Source organism: Sminthopsis crassicaudata, chromosome 1 (assembly GCF_048593235.1).
Source record: "Sminthopsis crassicaudata isolate SCR6 chromosome 1, ASM4859323v1, whole genome shotgun sequence".
In the NCBI taxonomy this organism is placed as follows: Eukaryota; Metazoa; Chordata; class Mammalia; order Dasyuromorphia; family Dasyuridae; genus Sminthopsis; species Sminthopsis crassicaudata.
Window position 1 is genome coordinate 233136881 of NC_133617.1, and position 16917 is coordinate 233153797.

At 35.1% G+C, this 16917-nt stretch overlaps 1 protein-coding gene across 7 annotated transcripts in view; it reads left to right on the forward strand.

Annotated features, from left to right (window-relative positions):
• GREB1L (GREB1 like retinoic acid receptor coactivator) overlaps nt 1-16917 on the forward strand; it is a 286115-nt gene that overhangs the window by 96882 nt on the left and 172316 nt on the right. The window contains exon 1 of one of the 7 annotated variants that reach the window (XM_074276322.1): nt 11091-11308. The exons of the other annotated variants lie outside the window; for them this stretch is intronic. The gene's annotated coding sequence lies outside the window, so the exon portion shown is untranslated. Of the gene's footprint in view, nt 1-11090; nt 11309-16917 lie in introns of those variants that run through there. 7 annotated transcript variants of the gene reach the window in all.

Consider the following 16917-nt stretch of genomic DNA (forward strand, 5'->3'; position numbering starts at 1 on the left):
TATCCTCCTGCTAATGCTCCCTTCCCACTTCTCTTTTTCTTCTATTTTCCTGTTGAATAAAATGTATTTTATACCACCTCTGTAATATGCATATTCTTCCATCTTTTGACCAATTTAGATGAGAGTATAGATCAAATGTCAGCCATTCCCTCCACTTCTTCCTTCTTATATTCCTCCTTTTGAATATGAGATAACCTTCCTCTCCAAGTGCATTCTTCTTTCCTTCACTTTCTAATTTTCTTTTAAAATCATCCACACAGGGCAGCTAGATGGCACAGTGGATAGAACACCAGCCCTGAAGTCAGAAGAATCTGAGTTCAAATCTGGTCTCAGACAGTTAATACTGCCTAGCTGTGTGTCCCTTGGGAAGTCATTTAACCCCAATTGCCTTGCAAAAAAAATAATGAAATCATCAAGACATAAAATATTCACTCCAAGAACTTCTGTCTAATTAGACTCTCTCTTTATGGCCCACTCAGAGGGGACATATGTATCATTTTCCTCTTTTAGAATGTGAACAGTTATTCATTGTTTAGTCATTTATGATTGTTCATTTGTGTATATCTTTTTGTTTCTCTTGATTTCTATATTTTCCTTTCAGAGCTTGTACACTGGTCTTTTCATCAGGAATGCTTGGAAGTTATAGTTTCATTAAAAAGTTCATTTCCTCCCTATAGGATTATACTTTATTTTGCTAGATAACGTGCTTTTGACTAAAAGCCTTTATCCTTTGCCTTCTAGAATACTGTGTTCCATGCTTATTGCTTCTTTAAAGTTCAGGCTGCTAAATCTTGTGTGATTTTGTGATTTCTCAGTTCCTTAATTCTTTCTTTCTGGCTGTTTGCCCTAAGGTTTTTGTTTTGTTTTGTTTTGTTTTTGCCTGAAAGCTCATTATTTAAGCTAAACTGTTCCTGGAAGTTTTTATTTTAAGATTTTTTTTTAGTGGTTGAGCAGTGGATTATTTGTCTTTACACTTTGCCTTTTGGTTTTAAGAGATCTGGGCAGTTTTCTTTTATAATTTCTTTAAATATGATGTCTAGCCTCCTTTTTTGTAGTCTTCGATTCTTAAATTTCTCTGTATTTGTTTTGAAGATTAATTTTTTTTGCTATCTTAAATTTTCTTCTGTTTCTTTTTCAATTTTTGACTTTGTTTCACTATTTTTCATACTCAAATGAGATCTCAACAAACACTTATTAAGCATTTACTATGTGTCAGACTCTGCTAGTTGCTGATGATACAAAGGCAAAAATAATATATTCCCTATCGTAAGGAGCTTACACTTTGCTTTAGAGGATAATATATACATAGCTAAATAAGTGTAAAATATATGTTCCCTAACTCCCTCCCAAAGAGATAATTTAGCAGAGGAGATAAATAGAATATTTTACAATAGGAAGGATCAGTAAAGTCCTCATTTAAGTTCCAGTTGAGTCAGGGATTCCAAGAGGTGGAGATGTACAGGGAGATCATTGTAGCTGTAGAGGGTCTTATCATGCAAAGATACAGAGGCAGCACACAGAATGTCATATATAAGGATATCATGACAAGCCAGGTTGGTACAAATATACAGGGTGTAAAATTAATTCAGGAGGAGATTGGACCTAGCCTGAGAAGGACATTATATAACAAACATATGAGTTGATATTTATTCTAGAGGTACTAGGGAGTCACTGAAACTTCTTTAAAAAGAGAGTTACATGGGCAGTTCTGTGTTTTAGGAATATTAGTTTGGTAGCTGTGTGGAACAGGGTTTAGAAAGGGGAGAGATTAGAGTCAAGGAGGCTATTAAGGAGGGCATAACAGTAGTCTAGATAGAAGAGATGAAAAGAGCCTAAACTAGGGTTGTGATCATGTGAGTCGAAATAAGGAAAAATAGTACAGATACTGGGAAGGTAGAATGAACAATATTTAGTAACTGGCTTAATTGGGGAGGATGAGGAAGAATGAATGAATTAGAATGATTCCTAAGTTGAGAAGTTGGATGACAGGAAGAATAATGATTCTCTAAAAAAAGAAATAGGATATGGAAGGAGGGTGAAAGATAATGAATTATGTTTTAAACATGTTGATTTTATGGTATTTCTAGGTTATTCATGTAGAGATATCTAACTGAGAATCATTGATGTGGGACTGGAGTTCAGGACAATTATTAGGGACAGATCTGATAGAGGGCATTATCTACATGATGGGGGGACAGAGCTGGGATATTGGTGCAGCAGAGTAGACTGAACAGCATCAGATGGCTAGAAGGAGAATGAAGAGAAAGTTATATTATGAAAATGCAAGGAAGAGAGAGTGACAACACTGGCAATTGGCAATTGATACAGGAAGATTAGAAATGTTAAGATTTTTTTTAAGTTCATTAAATTTAACAATAAAGAAATTGCTAGTAATCTTCAAGAAAGAAGTTTAATTGAATAGTGGAATAAGCATGGAGTTGGTTGGGTTGGTTAGAAGTGAGTAAGAGATGAACAAAGGAGATCAGTAAAAGAGGTATATGATTATAGATTCAGAGGATTATAGAACCAAGTGAAAGTTTTGTAAGTATTAGGGAGAACTGGACATGTTTATAGGAGCAAGGAAAGAGTCAGTGGATAGGAAACAATAAATCTAAGGAGAAGCAGGGGTAATGGGAGGGATAAGCCCCTCAAGAGAATGTGATGAGACTCTTTTGTGTCTGAGGTTACTGTGCCTACTGTGACTAGTCTTCGAGCCAATCTGAAAAATAAAAATAATTTTGTATGTTAAAATTATCAAGGTAGAGGACACTTTGACAGCTTCTGAAATCTCTAGAGAGTCTATATGACCCAAGAAATTATCTTTCTTTGCACCCATATCTTGAATATATTTTGTTTATAGACTATAATAGTACATTCAGCTCACAAAGCTCTTCCAGAGCCAAAACAAGACTAAACATCTTTATTAGAAATCAGGATAAAGGCTGGAAACAAAGAATGGGGTATGGATATTGACTTCACCCTGCTTTTCAATGAGAATATGCTTAATTAGAGATGAACTGAGAGGGACAGGGATTAGTAAAATAATGTGATCTTCATTCTGACAAAGATGAAAACAGACCTACTGTCCTGAAGATCATTTGCTGTCACAAAACTAAGGTGTGAACATTTACTTATCTTTTATTCCAGTCTTTTGATTGACTTCTATGGCCAAAAGTAAATTTGCACAAATAGTAGAAGATCAAGAAAGTCCTTTAGATTTTCTTGGGATTATTTTGTCTAAAAATTGCTTTGATCTCGATTGTTTGATCTTTTATTTTTTTGTTTCAGTCAGATAACAGTGAATGTTTTTTATCATACCTGAAGAAAGGGTTCAGTTTGACAGAATACTAGGATTTTTGTTCCTGGGTCTGTAACTTAACTAATAAGATTTTGTGCCTCAGTTTTCCCATTTGTAGTCACACAGTAATAATACCTACTTCTTTTATCACAGGGCTGGTGTTCAAAGACTAGATTAATATACTAATAAATCATTAAGCATTTGTTAAACATCTACTATGAATCAGTGAAAGGTCTGAAGATGCAAAAACAAAAGTAAAATAATTCCTGCCCTCAAGGAGCTTACATTCAGTTGAGGAGGAAGAAGTATTCATAACGAAGTATATGCAAAACAAATTAATGAGTTTTTTTTTGTTTTTTTTTTTTTAAGGGAAAGTACTTCTGACTGGAGGAATTTAAAAAGGCTTCACATAGGTATTTCTTGAGCAGAGTTTTAAAGGAAATGGAATCCAAAAGTCTGTTTTAAGATGAGCATGTATTGTAGGAATAAGGACTAGTCGTTGTAAACATTTAGATATGGAAGATGAATTTCTGTGTGAGGACAGCAGCAAGAGATTGATTTTGGTTGGGTTATAGAGTGAGGGAAGAGTTGAAGATTGGTAAAAATAAGATCAGTAAGGTAGGTTGGACTCTTGTTGTGATTGAGTGACTTTATAAACTACAGGAAGCCTATCTTTTATTTTTGAGTCAGTAGGGAACCATTGGGAGTTTATTGATTAGGGGAGTGATACGGTTAAATCCAGAATTTAATAAAAATCATTTCTTTAGCTATGTGAGGATATGTTAGTGTAGGGATAAATTTTAACCAGGGAAACAGGAATAATTTTTAGGAATAAAACAGAAAACTATCACAATAGTTCAGACAAGAAGTGATAAAGGTGTTTGAATTAGGGGGCTATGAATAGTGAAAAAGAGAAGGATATAAGAAATAATTTTATAGAGGTAAAAGCAGCAAGATTTGGCAACTGATAATGTAGGGTAAAGGAAAATAAAGAGTAAAAGAATCAAGGATACTTCTTATATTGTGACTCTTTGTGACTGGGAGTTCTTCGGAGCTTTCAGTAAATATATAGAGGCAGGTTTGGGGGGAAGATCACAAATCTAGCTTTGGATATGTAATGTTTTAAATAACTTCAGAACATCCAGTTTGAAATATTCTATAACCACACATTGACAGGTTGGGAAAGAGACAAGGTCTATATGTAGATTGGTAGTCATGTACAAACATAGATGGGAATGAAGGACTTCAACAGTTTCACATTAAAAGTGCCTAGTCATTAAGTGAAATATTTGAGAGTGACCTTGACAAAATAATGCAAGAACAAAAAGGCACAGGAGTGTGTTGGCATTCTAATAGGATGTTTCAGCCTCAACTTTGCCTCCATGACATTTTTCTGCTATATGTGTACAAGAGTTTGTGACAGAAAAAATGTTTAAACAAATACAAAGATATCACTTAGTATTGTTTGTGTGGTTCAACACTTACCTTTTCAATTTGTTTAGTTGTTTTTGGTCATGTCTGACTCTTCATGGCCCCATTTGAGAATTCTTGGCAGAGATCCTAGAAGGTTTTTCCATTTCCTTCTCCAGTTCATTTTACAAATGAAGAAACTGAAGGAAACAAGACTCAGTGTATTGCCCAAGGCCACATGGTTAGTAAGTGTCTGAGGCCATATTGAATTCAAGAAAAGGAGTCTTCCTGACTCCAGGGTTGTGCTCTATCCACTGCAGCACCTACCTGCCCTGTGTCTTCAAATAGTTGGCAGTTATTTCTTTAGAAGTTGCTATGCCAATTATAGTGACATATTTGGAAAACAAAACAAAACAAAACCCGCCAACATGAGCAGCTGAAGACAAAACGAGGCTACTGAATAGATCTGCCTTCAAGTCTACCTTTGACTATACTGGCTCTGTGACCTTGGGCAACTCTAAGACAATAGATATTGCCAAGAAGATGCTGCAAAAGATAGAATGTCTTCAAAGAACTCAGTGTCTTGTTGGGAAAATAAAACACTAACATGTGAGATACATTGACGAAGTGGAACCAGGACAGAACTAGAAGTTGGAAAACCTGGATTCTAATTTTAAGTCTGACATTAACACTTTTTATGTGTAAAACAGTGGTCTGTCAAGTGGATCAGGAGATCTATCTCATAAGTCCTTTCTGGTTTTGATGAAATTAATTCTTCAAATTCTTAAAAAGGCTCTATCCATGTCTCCTATCTACTAAAACAGGTTACAACTCCTTTATAAATGGAACTTGGTGAGTAATGATGGTAAATAAAGTAAATAATGTAGTTGCCAATCTTCTGCCGCTAAATCTTGTAGTGTTTTAGTTAATAGTGATTCTTCGAAAATGGACATTGACTCAAAGTTTTTCCAGCTTGGGAGGTACTGTTAAAACTTGTTTTCTTTTGGCATCATTTTTGAGAACTCAGGGCCATCTAACATCGTTATAAAGCATCCAAGTAGGACTTTATTGAAGCTCTAAGAACACTAAAACCCAATAATGTTAAGTGGTGGGTACAGACCATAAGAACATTGTAAGTTCAGAAATGGATTAACCCTGTCCTTCTAGTATTACACCTTTATTTAATCCTTCACTAATATCCACTAGCTTGTGTTCTGTCATTTTCTTCTTATTGGCAAATTGCTTTTGTTAGGTTTTATATGTGTATTTTGTATTTTGTAACTGAATTATAAAATATTGAAGGATGCGAATTCTTTCTTATAATTGTTTTCTCCCTCTTATCCTCAAGTTATGGCATATAATGTGGATCTTTGTGCATATAAAAATGTAATTCTTATCAATCATAGAACAATCTATGCAAAATAAATACTACCTACCTCACCAAATGTTTTCTGTTTCTTTGTTTCCCAGCTGCTTAATATGTGAATAAAAGGTATAACTATATACAAATTGCATTGGCCCAATCCTAGCAAGGAAAAGAGTACATTCCAGATGTGGGGGCAGCCTATATCAGAGGCATGCAGGGACAGGAAATAGAACATTGTATGAAAGAAAAGAAAAATAAAGAATTTGGCTGGACTCTAGAGTGTGTGAAGGGGAATAATGTATTCTATACCTGGAAAGTTAAGTTGTAGCCAGGTTGAGGAATGCAACTTTCAGTGTTTTAAAGATTTCACTTTGACAAACTTTTTTAAGGATTGGAAAAGGAAAAGAGGAGCTAAGTTTAAGCTATTGCAGTAATTTGGGTAAGCACTGATGAGCACTTGAACTAGGAGCATATCCATATGAATGGAAAAGAGATAGATATTCTAAGGGTTAGAATGGCAAGATTTAGTAGAATGAACATATTGGATGTGTAGGTTGATGGAGGAGAATAAGAATTACAGAATTCAATTGTTACTGGGAGAGTCAGTGACCAAGAAGAAATATTTCTTGTACCTTTAGACACTTTGAGTTCAAGCATCTGACTAGGAAAATTTTAAACTTCATAAACAGTTTCACTTATTTCCAAGCCTGGCATGTAAAAGAAAAATCACAAGAAAACAAGTTCTTAATAAAGACATTGCCCTTTTCAAGTTTTCCAAGGTAATGGAAATGCCCTTGTTCAGAAGAAGGGTTGATAATGAGATCTGTTTGGGATGTGTTGAGTTTGAGATACCTAAAGGACATCCATCTATTAAGAATTATTTTGAAAATTCCTATTGTATCAATTCATTTTGGAAAAGTTTCTAATATGCTTTATTTTTTCCTTCTGCTTTTCTAAGTAGAATATATTCTATATGAGTTCATCTTTAATTGCTAAAAATTCTTATATGGCTTTCAGGTCATCTTTCTGGATGTTTGTTTTTTTGTTTTTTAAAACAATCAGGATTAAAAGCTGGAGGTCACTTAGCATCTGAGGTCAACTTTAGTCCTCTTGACTTCAGGGTGGGTGCTCTATCTGCTGCATCTCGTAGGTGCTCCTTATGAATACTTATTGTACACTTGTGTAAATGTAGATTCATGTGGTGTCAGAGATTAGTATGAAGATGTATAACCTTAAGATATCCCCTCGAAATTGCCGGGATTTATTTGGGGCAATATCTTTATTAAGAACTTGTTTTCTTGTGATTTTTCTTTTACATGCCAGGCTTGGAAATAATTGAAACTGTTTATGAAGTTTAAAATTTTCCTAGTCAGATGCTTGAACTCAAAGTGTCTAAAGATATAAGAAATATTTCTTCTTGGTCACTGACTCTCCTAGTAACAATTGAATTCTGAAAGTGGCAATTAGTTGGAATTAGTGGAAATGTTTTTAGAGTGAATGAATTAATAAGCAAATAAATGAAATACCAGCAATTACCTGTCCTTTCAAGGTATAATTATCTGCTCATTTAGACTGGGGGCATTTCCTCAAAACCTGAGGTCACTGAGTAGAACGTCTGGAATATAGAATTTTTGTGCAATGAGATTTCATTAATAGTATCCCATGGGAGAAAGTTAGGAGTGGAACAGATGTGGAGATTGGCAGACAAAGATCTGTTCTTCTCATCCTTCTTTCCCTTCCCTATAAATACAGACTAATCAGTGACTAATATACAAATGTCCCAGTGTCTTCTTGGTTTGACCTTCTGTCTTTCTCACATCACCTCTCCCTTAACCTTTCTTTCACAAAAGTTAGGTGACTGAAGCAATGAGCAAACTCCAAATCATCATAAAAATAGATTAGTTTAATAGGTATATCCTATATCAATTGATTAACCTTAGAGTATTTATGAAGGGCTTACTATGGTTAGGTACTATGCTAAGATCTTGGGGATGTAAAAAACAGTAAAAGCTTGCCTTTGAGGAATTCACATTTTAATATATAAATAATTGAGTTATTATATATATATATATATATATATATATATACACATATATATATATATATATATATGTGTATATATATATATATACAGAGTTGATAGGAGGTGATTTTCTTGAGGAACTAGGAAGAACCACAAAAATGGAATTTATATTGCGTCTTGTAGAAAATTAAGGGAATCTGAGAGATGGTGGTGAATCTGGTGGGAGAGCATTAGCTGACAGGAAAGACACTGTGCAAAGTCATGGAAGGCAGAAAATGGAGTGTTTATATGGGGGGAGTAACTAGATCAGATTATAGAGAGTAGTTTCTAAAAAAAAAACTTTTTAAAGGATTAAAAACTGGAAATGTAGGAAGGGAACAAACAGGTCATGAAGAACAATACATTTTAGAGTTCTTCATATTTAATCTTTAAGGTAATAGGGAACCACAATCATTTATTGAATAGGGAATATATGTGACACAGACCTATACTTTAGAAAACTCACTTTGACATGAAGAATGGGTTGGAATAGGGATAGCCTTGAGATGGGGACATGAATTAGGAAGCTATTTCTGCATTTAATGATATGAGAACTTGAATTAGCATGATGACTGTATGAATTGAGAAAAGTGATGTATGTTATTGTTGTTTTTGTTGTGAATCATTTCAGTCATGTCTGACTCTTTGTGATGACATTTTGGAGCTTTCTTGAAAAAGATACTGGAATAATTTGCCATTTCCCTCTCCTGCTCATTTTACAAATGAGGAAACTGAGGCAAATAGGATTAAATGGCTTGCTTAGAGTTATATAGCTAGTAGGTGTCTGAGGGCAGGATTTTGAACTCATGAAGATATACATACATTCATACACACACATATACATACATATATATATGCATACACATAGATCAATTCCTAATAAATATCACAAACTATGTTACCAGGACACCCATATAGACAGTTGGTTTCTGACTCTGGGTATCTATCTATCTAACTATCTGGGTGTGGTGGTAAATATTTAACAACTGATTCTCTAAAAAGCCATGAAACACTTTTCAGTTAATTTTTCATTATTAACTTCCTCTATCACTTTCTTAAGTCTAGCCAATCAATAAAACAATAAATCAAGCCTTGATTTGTGGCATTTCTCAATTTCCAAGATGTAAGTGCTCACACTGAAGAATTTAACAATAGTCTCTCAAACGAGCTGGTTCCAGCACATAGGAGAAATGTTATAGGAAAATAAATGAGAAGATTTGGCAATGGATTTGTTATTACTAGAGTAACAGGCTTTTGTCTTAGGAAACATTTTCCACCTCCCCCAGTTCCAACCAAATAGGCCTGAGTGTGAAGAGGCAACTTCAATATAGTGAAAATGAGTTTATCATATCCTTCTGAAGGTCATTGTCAAGCAGGGACAGAAGTAGATAGGAAACTTTAGAGAGGCAAAGCTGAAAGATGGGGCACAGCTTGGGAAAGGCAGCCATGAGCCACAGGTTCAGGCTATCCAAAGGGCAACTGGAGAGTACTAAGCACCTTGAAGTAAAGAAATAATGCTGAAAGAAAAAGTCACAAGATAACAGAGGAGAGTGCTGAAATAGAGGAGAAGGAACACCAAATGCAAACTATATACTTCACAGCTTGGTTTCTGTCTGGCCCTGAACATCAGGGTGCCTTGGTGATCTGTTTAACTTAGTATCCCTGTTTTGAATTTTCCACCTATTTGTTTATTGCAACAATGTGTCTTTTGGAGATTGGCCAGTTTGTTTTGTTTTTATTGCCTTCTTTTTAGCTGAGCAAAACATCACATCAAGTGATTGCCTTATTTTTAGTCACCTGTGAAAGAACATATTCCTAAGTGCTGTTCATATAAGTGAAATATGATGATTATTTGCAATATTTTACTATTATATTGAAAGCTATAATTTGGTAGTTGTTTCCATAGAATTTGTGTAAAAGGAATATAGATATTTTGGATATTTTTTTATTAAAATGTCATGATTTCTCTAACAATCATAAAACTCAAATTTTTTCAATAATATAAGCTTAATCAAGTAAGATAAAAATCACAGTGGAAAATACTACAAACAATAATTGTTATTCTCTGAAAGAGGAACCTATGCATATATATGTATATATATATATATATATATATACACACATACCAGGTTTTTATATCTTATTTCCTTACCACTTGTTGTTGTTATTGTTGTTGTTTTTCTTCTCTAGTAAAACTGGGTAGTATATAACCAGATTGTTGTTCTTTCTCCTCCTCCTCCCCATCCCCCCTTTTAACCCTTACCCATTTGGCATTTTTTGCCTTTTGGCAGGCATTTGTTTTGTTTTCTTAGAAGTTTCCTGTTTAATAAAGCTGGTCAGGCTGCAGAAATTCTCAGTTCATGATGCAGCAGGTCAAGTCTGAATTCCTGGACAGAATTAGAATTATAAAGACATTTTAATAATGGGTGCTCTAGGATCACCAATTTTTGGATGGAACTAGAGGAACTAGAAATAATTCTGTGTTCCTTTACAAAATAACAAGCAAATGCTTAAGGTTATTTCCTTAAGGGCTATCTGCCCTTGAGTATCTTTCTAGGGAGGTCAGGATTGAGTGGAATTCAGGGTTCTAAGGGAGATCACGCATACTCTCACAGTAACACACCGAGCACTAAAATAGGGCCAAAAATCAAAAGGTATGTGTGTGTGTGGGGGGGGACAGAATGTTCTTTGTTACAAAATGTACATTTCAGCAAGGACCTAAAAGTGAGGATTAGGTTGAGGTAGAATGGGAAGTAGAAGAGAAGTAGGAAGAGGAAAAAGAGGAGGAGGAAGAAAAGGAGGAGGAGAAGAAGGAGGAGAAAGTAGAAGAGGAGGTGGAGGAGGAGGAGGAGGAAGAGGAGGACTAGGAGGAGGCGACTAAAAACTGGGTAGGGCAAGACTGGGGTTAGAAGCAACAGGCTAAAATACAATCCTGGAAGAGCTGTCTGACCCCAGCCTGGGTGTCACCCTGCCCTGCCCAATTCAGCTTCATTTTCTCCACCTCCCAGCTCTTGGCTCACTCACCTCAACAGAACTAAGCACTCGGTTGTCCAGTTCTACTTCCCTTCTGAATAGCTGTGGCTGAGGCCATAGGGATTCCGAGGATTGATATGTTTCACACATGTATACACCTGGATACAAAGACAAATTGAAGGACGGAGGACAGACTAAGGTATGTCCACTTGTGGAAAAGTGTTCTCAAAAGGAGAAGCAAAGAGAAGGTAGGAGAGATTAGATGCAGAATCACATTGCCATAAATTGTTAGTCCTGTATTACCTGTAAATAAGCCTCTTTACTTTGTGGCATGAAGGGTCAGAGAACCAAATAGATTTCCTCTCCAAGTCTTTTAAGTGACTCATTCCTCTCCATTCTCTTTACTCCTAATATCTAGGTGTGTTCCTGAGAAAGGGAAAAATGTTTTACTACTGCTTTATGTTTTACCTTTTTTTGTTCCCAAATTCTCACACCTGCTCATGAAATTAAAGCTTGGATTAGAGAAAGAATATTTGAATGATTTCTTAACTTCCAAATGTAATATTTGTATGATTTTAGAAGCCATTCTTTGAGCACTGTTGTGTTTGTGTCATTTATGTGTAGATACTTTGAAAGTGGTTTAGTTTGGGTTAATTTTTTAAAAACTAGTTGAGATTGAGGGGGAAAGAAAGGGATTCTGATTGTTTAAATCTTTGGTGTTTTTTTTTTTAAGGTTCTTTTTGTATGTGGAGGGGATAGACTATTGAATGGCAATGACTCTGAATTTTTTTAAGCGTCCATAATTCGTGTTTTAAAAACAAAGGATTGAAGTTGTCCCAATGCTTTTCATGTGCCTTTTCAGCTCAATGATGAGAGTTTTCTATTCTAGCCATGGCTTTTCTTGGACAAGATCCTTTTTCTAGTTCTAGTACAATCTCCTCCTCTAGCATCTTGTACCCCAGTTAAGTGCTTCACATTCCAATTCTTGAGGCTGGCTTTCTGAAGAAAGCATTTGTTTTTGAGATTACTATAGATAATCAAGATGTGATATGTCTTTTACATTTTTTATCCAACACAGTGTTTAAAGTAAAGTTGTGATGTTGGAGGGATGTTCTAGGGGAGAAGAGGGAAGGTAAAAGAACTTGGGAAGGTAGAATTAAAATATAGATAGATAGATAGATAGATAGATATAATGGTTTTAAAATAAAGTGTTTAAAGTAAAGCCTTATGTTGCTACTCAGGCTTCACTCTTCCAAAATTATTTCTTATATGATTTGTTCAGAAAATTGTACCAACTTATTTACAGTTCAGATCATCATACTTTCTGTACAGTACAGCTCCATTTTCAAATGGAGAAACAAGAGCACTTTGGGTCTTCTGGAAATATTGCTCTTTTCACAAGAGAAGAAAGAAGGCTCCTCCTGACTAGTCCCAGAGAACTGAGAATAAAGTTCTGAAATTGTTTCAGTATATCCTTAGTGGTTTCTTCTTTCTAAAGTTTTGGGAGAGGGATTTGACCTATTTCTCCTAATTTGGTATTATTAACACAAAAAATTCTGAATTCTTTTAAGTTCAGCAGCCAACAGCTCCATTTGTAACCATTTAAGACATTTAAAAGTAAATTCAAGAATAATTATACTTTTAAGTTTCATAGACTATCTAGGAGAGGCTGTGTGGATGGTGGCTAGAGAGCTATCCACTACATGGAGAAGACCTAAGTTTAGTAGTGCAGCTACTAAGTGCAGCTAAGTGGTGCAGTAGATAGAGCAGTAATGCAGGAGTCAGGACCTGAGTTCCAGTTGAGCCTCAGATTGGTTAGTTAATTGGTTGTAAGCCTTTGTTCTTGAATAAGACCAAAATGATATCAATATGTAAGAGTCAAAGCCCTGGGCAAGACATTTATCCCATTGTCTCTGGAAAAGCAAACAGAAAAAGAAGACCTAAGGTGAAGTCCCACATCTTTCATGCATTTTGGCTGTGTGATCTTGGTCAAATCAAGCTCTTCAGGGTTTCAAGGGTTTCCATTTTCTACTATATTGCAATAAGTTAGTAATCTGTATCTGTAAAAGGAATTTTTCAATGAAACTTTCCTAAAGCATTGAAAATCAAAGGTCTGAACAAAAAAAAATCCAAAATCTAGGTAAAATAATCTTGTGAGTAAGCCGGGAGATATAAAGCATATTTTACATTTCCAAAATAAAATATTTTCAAATCTGGAAAAGTTACTGGAGAAAGAGTTGAATTATTTCAGTTTTCCCCAAATTTTACTGAAGAAAAGGACAGATTTTTTTTGGTCCTGTGACTTAAAAATTTGTAGAAATGTTTTACCTTCAGGTTGGAGTAAGTAATAGAAATGGAATTGAAAATGTATCAGCCTTCTTAATAAGATCACTTCTGAATTAACTGTCCACTTTATTATGTTGTCCATTGTTTTAGAAATTAATTTGATTAATTCTTCTACTTGTTTTATGGAATGTCCCTCAGCTTTCACAGATTCAAAATGGTTTTTTTTTACTTAGATATTATATTTTCCCAGAATGAGCAATGATTTGATTAATATTCCATAACACAATAGAAATCATGAATGAACAAATGTAAAAATGAATGGAAGGGGGGAGAAATCTAGTAAGTATCAAGCTCTGTTCTACATATGAAGATTCAAAAGGAAAAAAGCAAGGTAGTCTTCCTTTTTCAAAGAGCTTGCATTCTAATGGAGTGGAGACAAGTAAGTTTTGACAAAGATTCGGACTTGCTGCTGACCGATTACCTGCTAACATCTCATTTGGATGCTCTACAGCTAGATATGTAAGGTTTTCTTAGAATACCTTGAATCACTCATGATTTCCATAGTAAATAAACACTTTCATGCCTTCTTGTTCTCTGCCATTCTTGCCCACGTTTTACAATGAATTTTTCACACCCAAAATATATTTGAAGGTGAAACTTCCTGTTGTTATTGCACTGTCAGATATACATTGTGTCTAAGCTGTAGATCTTCCTCACTCTATAATCAGCCATTGTTATCCTCATAAGTTTTTTTATTTCATTGCTCATACAAAGGTCATTGCTAAGAACATGCTGCATGCTACTCACATCCACCATTCATCTTTGTTGTTCTTGAAGTTGTTGATCATATTAGTTGTGTTATCCCACCTCTGACACTGGCTGTGTAAGCTCCTCATCTGTAAAATGAGAGACTTGGTCTCTTTAGTCTCTAAGTCCCCTTCCAGCTCATAGTTTATGAGTGAGTCTACATTATTGTGTTCAACAGTTCTCTTAGTCCTGTATGTTGTTCCTGGGGGGATAGGGATTTTGCAATATTGAACAGTTGGAGATAATTAAAAACATTGAATAGTTTCTCAAATGAGATCCACCTTGGATGAACCTACCAGAGCTTTCATTTTGTTGGCATAGCCTTTGAAAAGGATTGACACCATATCACAAGGAGGCAAAATAGTAGGGATTTTAGAAGAGTCATAACTTAGGTTTTCTTCACGTTCTGAAGAACATGGTTCCTCATTTCCTTGTTTCCTGGTGCCAACCTGTGGGCATCTGTCGTGAGTACAGTGCCATTCTCTGTGGTATATGATAGCATAAAAGTATTCTGACATAATAGGTGATAGTCCTACCTCAGATACTTATTAACTGTCTGTCTCAGAGCCTCAATTTTTTCAACTGTAAAAAGAGGATAATAAAGTGAGGAAAGTGTCTTGCAAATCTTTAAGCCAATAGAAATGCAAGTTATTGTGGCTGATGATAGTAGTGTTATTGTTGCTATTTGTTATTATTATTATAATACTTGGCTTCAGTCTTGGAGGAACTTAAAGAATCAATCAGCACAAATTATTGAGAGCCTACCTTCTGCCCTGTGCTAAGTAGATACAGTAAGACAAAGATGGAAACACTCTGTACCCAAATTATATATGTAGGTGTCTGGGCACCTATATAGATATTTTCAAAATAAATGCAGAATAGGTATGAGGTGATTAGGGAAGACAGTGAAGGGATCAAGAAAAGCTTTATGTAGAAAGTAGCATTTGAATTGCTCCTGGAAGAAAACAAGGGATTTTAAAGAAGATCATCATAACACTGAGAAAAACACAAAATGGAATGACTGAGTCAAAAGGATTAAGAGCTGGAGATAAGCCTTGTATTTCATAGATCTGCACTTGTCAGGGTGAGACAGCTCATGAATGGTAGAACTGAAGAAATGGAATTGATCCAAAACTACCCCAACAGTACTAGGACATCTAGGCACACCCCTTTGCACCTGCCTTTTTACTCCACTGCTATGAATACCTGATGGCTGTGGTGAATTACTAAACCAAGGACTCTGTTCTATTACTTGGCAAATTTCCTAATTGCAAATCCTTCATTTCAAAAGGCTAAGCTCAAATGATCTTTAAATAATTTCAGATATTGAGTTCATTATACTGAATACATTCCCATATAGCTTCAGAAATGGAAAAACATTTTAAATTATTATGAAAATGACTTATTAACATTAGTAATAGCAATAAAATTTATTATTAATTATTGTGTTGTTCATTTTTCAGTCATGTCCAACTCTTTGTGACACCATTTAGGATTTTCTTGGCAAAGAAACTACAGTGGTTTGCCATTTCCTTCAACTTATTTCATAGATGAGGAACTGAGGCAAAGAGGGATTACACAACTGGTATCTGAGACCAGATTTTAACTCATGAAGATGAATCTTCCTGACTCTAGACCTAGTACTCTATCCATTGTGCCCAGTTATTATTATTAATTTCTTTCAATTTCTCAGTATTTTGAATTAAATGACCACATCAGTTTCAATAACATTTCCTCCTTATTCAGTTGATTAATTTTGGATGTATTTTGAGGCAAATAAATCTCATCCTTATTAATTAATAATACAAAATGATCATGCCAGAAATATTAATATTTTCCTGAACACTTGACCTTTTTATGTATTAAGTTGGTTCACTGACTAAGCCAGTATGTGCTTTAAAAAGAAAAAAAAAGGAATGCTTAGGATTTTTTAATTCACTGAAAAAGGAAAATTGAGAGCTTTGTGCAGGCAAGTGCCTACTTTCCTTACAAGCAAGAACAGCATCCTTTGTGTGATTTTATCTATCATGAGTTCTTCTATCCCGGTCTTTACACTCTCCAGGCTCAACTGGGCTCAAACCACAGGAAAAGCTTGCTACACAAATTTCTTTGCAAACACTAGTGTTTATTAAGCACATACCACATGCAAGGCACTATCCTCCACATGGTCACTTTGATATATTCAGTCTGTATGGCATCTTGATAATAGCCAGCATTTATTTATAGAGAATTTTACAAAATTTCCTTTTTATCCTCACCACAAACCTGTGAAGGAGGTGCTATTATTATAATACCCATTTTTTACAGATGATGGAACTGAGGCTTATCCAGGATCACACATCTCACAGGTGTGGGATTTTTACTCTGGTCCTCCTCCCTACCAAGTCTCTTCTATCCACGGTACCACCTAGCTTATCTTGATAAGGCAGATAGGGTAGACTTAATTATCTCTATTTTATGGAAGAGATTATGGTCACAGAGTAGCTGATTAACTTGCCCCAAGTCAAATGATGTAAATGAGCCCTGGTCTCTTATCTCTTTCCATTACATCATGCAGTCTTTTCCCCATGATACATACACATGAAATGTTAGTAATATGTGATATGACCAATAGGTCCCCTGTATGAGCTATTGTATCATAGACCATTGGGGAATTCAAAAGAATAGGTTATTGTGGGCTGGGGTGGCTAACAAGGCTCAGAACTCCCATTTCTT